Genomic DNA, 4662 nt, shown 5'->3' with positions numbered 1-4662 from the left:
ACTGAATAAAACAAGGGCCAAAATTAAACTTATGTAATGCTCTTATTAAAATATTAAAGTTAAGCGCGTCAAAGGCCTTTTAAAAGCCAATAGCCACTAAAATTCCAGATAATTTTTTCTCTTTGGTATACTCCATCACATCATGAATTGTTCTGATTGTATCAAAAATAGGTCTCCCTTTAACAAACGCGTTTTGATTTGAATGTGTTCTTTCAGGCAACACCTTTTCCAAACGTTTTGCTAGGATTTTAGAGGCAATCTTCGCATCAACATTAATCAGGGATATGGAGCGCCAGTTTTTAATCATCTTTTTATCTTTCCATTTCTTCTCTCCTATGGTTATTATGGCTTGTTTAGCTCTCCAAACTCAAATGCATAATTTAGACTATCTACTAATAGCCTCCCGAACAGAGGCCAAAAGGCGAGATAGAATTCAGTTGTCAGATTCAATACAAAATTCTAAACAACATTGTCTTTACAAAGGATAAATTATTTCGTTTTAGCCTTTTGCGATCTCCAAATTGCACTTTTTGCAATGAAGAACCAGAATCCCCAGAACATTTACTCTCTCGTTGCAAAGTGTCTTCTGAATTTTGGAAAAAAGTCTTGTCCTGGCTTAAAGAAAGTAACATTGTTATAGAATCCTTCAACGAGATAGGTTTGTTTTTAGGGATTTTTGAAGAAACGGAAGGTTTCTTTATAATCCCTCATGATGCTTGTACATAAATATTATATTTATGTAAGGAAATGCCTTAGCAGTTTACCTTCGTTGAGAGGCTTTATTGCCAGGATAAGACGTGTTTATAATATCGAACTCCATATTGCGAGGGAGAGGGATAAATTCGCTACTCACATTAAGAAATGGGAAAAGTTAAACACTTAGTAGAAAATTAATCTTGTCACATTCTATTAGTAGAAAATTAATCTTGCAACATTCTACATTTAGTTGGTCTTCTTTGCTTTTAATTATTGTCGTTTATTGTAAGTACTGTTTCTTTTTTTAATTAAGTCATTTTGAGTAGTCTTTTGTAAATTGTAACTTTTCTTTTTTTTCCTCTCTTTTGGTAAGTTGTAGATAAGTTTGTAAATTTTAGTTTAGTAAATCAAGTTCTTTTAGTATTGTAACGTAACTGTGGCAAAATAAAAATAAACAAATCACAAAAAAAAAAAAAGTTTACACGGAGGTGGGGTAACCCACCTGTCTACATAAACTTAGCTAGGTGAGGTAACGCGCCGAGGCGCGTTGCCCGGTCTTCCAGACCGGCTAACTCTTAATTCCAGCCCGGGTCGCGTTTTGCCATGTAAACACTTGAAGGTGGCGTCCAAACCGTGAAATCACATGTCATCACGACCGATGCCCGCGAAACATATTCGGGACATTCGTAAAAAGACACGATTAGAATGCGTTCTCCTTCGTCGGAACGCAATAATCCAGTCGCAGTTTCTACTTAGTATATGGTATCTAATTCCAACAACATTAGAGAGATGGCGCATCGTTTGTACATCTTAAGATTTGTTTCTACAGCGAGATCCGAATAGTTTGTGGGTTCTTTAACACCCCACGGTGTTTATTAACAGGAAAGGTTGTGACACAGAACATACGCTTTAGGTTCCTTATCCAAGAAGACTTGAACTGAAACCACATGATTTGGGGGTGTAATAGGGGAGTCTCGTATTCTCACGGTTAGCCTGGAGCTAGCATGAAATGGAGCTTTATGAAAACAATCCCCCCGCATTAGCCTCCATATCTCGCTCGATCCAATCCAACCCTTAGAATTTGAAACTGGCCTATTACAAAGGCAGCACTTCCTCCTCAGTTATTTCAAGACCCTGAGTGTAGGTCGAACGCACGACCTCCTGCATGGAAACCCGGTGCTCAACCAACTGAGCCACCGGTGCGCGATTTACAGTCAAGTTGTATTTACTACTTACTATATGGTATCTACTTTCAGGGTTCACAATCATGCAACATTAGAGAGATGACACATTGTTTTTACATTTTAAGATTTGTTTCTAGTCGGTGAGATCCGTGCAGTCGAAGAACTTAGTTTCCTTCAGCCCCCCAATAACATTTCGCCCATCCTCGATCCCTGTTAATCAGGTTCACGCAACTTGAACTGTAGGCTTACGTGGGGAAAACTCTTCAAAGTGCTAAGGAACAAATGGTATTGTAGACAGCAAGGGAAAGGTCCACACTTACTTTACTAAAATGTGTGCTCTTTGAAAAGGTCAGGGCTGTAGTTACTGTCCAGTTAGTGCAGTAGGTGTAATTCCTGCCAGTACCTAAATGTATTGTTCAATTTTTATAGGGTTGTACATTGAAAAACATGCACGAATCCAACATGTCATGCTCTACTGTGCCACAGCTTATGTGTCACAGGATAGTAAAGTTTATACTGCAAAACTGTGCCGTCTATTATCATTTCAATTTCTATAAGGTTCAATGATAAATTAAACTCTTTAACCTTTTATTCCCTGTCATGGTGTCTCTTTGATGAGCCAGTAAAGTAAAATTGTATTGAATGAACCAGACTAAAATCTGTAAAGCCGCTCTTACACGTTGAAACCTTTATCGGATAATTCTGTGCAACGGCATCAGCAGGCGTTGCACACTGTAACATCGTCGGTTTCATGAAACTTTGTGTAACTTCTATTGCGTCACAAGTTTCAGGAAACGTAAAACGCAACGGTTGCAACGATGGGATCGTCCTACACCTACTATAGCTACTAAACCTATACAGCTACTGCATGTACTACAGGCAGTACACGTACTACAGCTACTAGACCGACTTCACCTACTACACCTACAATATCAACTACACTTCTACTCTACACCTACCACAACCTACAATCCTAGACAAAACTGTTGGGAAGGTTAGTACTTTTGAAGTCTTCATTGCTTGTCTCCCCTCCCCCCTCCTTCAATGTTGTGCAAAACTGAATGGTTTCAGCGGAAAATTGTTGACTTACCTTCCAACATTGAATAGGGGGGAGGGGGGCTATGTAAGAGAAAGTGAAACTATTTCTTTTGAGCTTTAACAGAAGCAGATTGGAATACAGCTCTGGTGTGGTTCATTTACATAACCTTCCCAACTACTTTTGTCTATGATTGTCTGAAAATTCTGGGCGTGGTCTTAAATTGGAAAGAGGACTTTTTTCTTAGCGTTTATAGTGCCTTTGAAAAACAAACACAATTAGTGCTTGCTTTAACATTTAACTGCTTTCTGCCATGTTATCGTGAATTTTAGGCGTTGATCTGTTTAAAAATAAGGCAAGTTTTCAACTTCATACATGTGTTAGGACGTCATGTTGCATTAGTGTCTCAATGGTATTAAATTGTAGAGCAAATAACATGATGAAATTTCTTCGTAAATGAACAGAAAGGGGAGGAGACTAAATGATAGTTATTTAAAGCCAAAAAGCTGGTCTTGAAAGCTCAAACGAGTTCACGGACTAAACTTTTACAATGGCGGACGTCAGTTGCACTTTGCCAAGTTGAGAGCAGCGCCTTTTAAAAACGTCATGTGTGCATTTCAAACAGAGTCACATTAAATAAGTGAATTAACAGTGATTACTTTTTTTGCACCAGTAGTGTGAGTAGGATGGCCTGTCAATCATTGACCTATTTTGGGAACAGTAAACATGTATGTGAACATTACTCCATGACATTACTCCATAAGAAAATGCGAAATATATGCCCAATGAATGTGATATTTTGCAACAATAACGTAGTTATATGTAAAGCATACTGGAATACGTTAATGTTGCAGTTTACCTAAAATAAAGCTGAAATGACCATGCAAAGTCCTACTACTATTTCCTTTGAAACCCTTTACGCTCCAGTTTCAATGATTTATCTGTAGCTGTGCTGTAAAGGCATTATTTTAGGCTTCGAAAATGGAGTAATGTTGGGAGTGATGTCGGGAGTAATGTAAGTGCTCTCGCACTGCTCGCACCATTTCTTGCTAAATCGATCGTAATAAAACAGTTTTTGGCATTCTCCCAACGTCCTCCAAAAAGAAAGCTATCTTTTAACAAGTATGAAACATAAAACAACAAAAATGTATTTTTTATGGCATTCTTAGTAAACACTTCCCCAACAGAACGGATTTTGGAGTAACGTTGTGAAGCGTCACGCAAGTCTGAAATCCAAATCATAAAACGATGATTTTAACCAAATTTCAGTATTGTGAGATTTTATTTATGCATTGGAAAGTACATTATAAGAACGTGTCCAGAATAACAAATGGAAGCCACATGTCAAATACTACGAGAGTTATAAGCGTTAAAAGCAGATTTCCTACTCTCATACAATCCTAGACAAAACTGTTGGGAAGGTTAGTACTTTTGAAGTCTTCATTGCTTGTCTCCCCTCCCCCCTCCTTCAATGTTGTGCAAAACTGAATGGTTTCAGCGGAAAATTGTTGACTTACCTTCCAACATTGAATAGGGGGGAGGGGGGCTATGTAAGAGAAAGTGAAACTATTTCTTTTGAGCTTTAACAGAAGCAGATTGGAATACAGCTCTGGTGTGGTTCATTTACATAACCTTCCCAACTACTTTTGTCTATGATTGTACATTTGGGACAGAATGCGTTCCTATACATGACATACCTATCAGCCTCGTTCCCAAGGTCTCTCTTATTCCCTGATTATCGTGGAA

Source organism: Montipora foliosa, chromosome 10 (assembly GCF_036669935.1).
Source record: "Montipora foliosa isolate CH-2021 chromosome 10, ASM3666993v2, whole genome shotgun sequence".
NCBI classification, from domain to species: domain Eukaryota; kingdom Metazoa; phylum Cnidaria; class Anthozoa; order Scleractinia; family Acroporidae; genus Montipora; species Montipora foliosa.
This window is presented reverse-complemented; position numbering follows the sequence as displayed.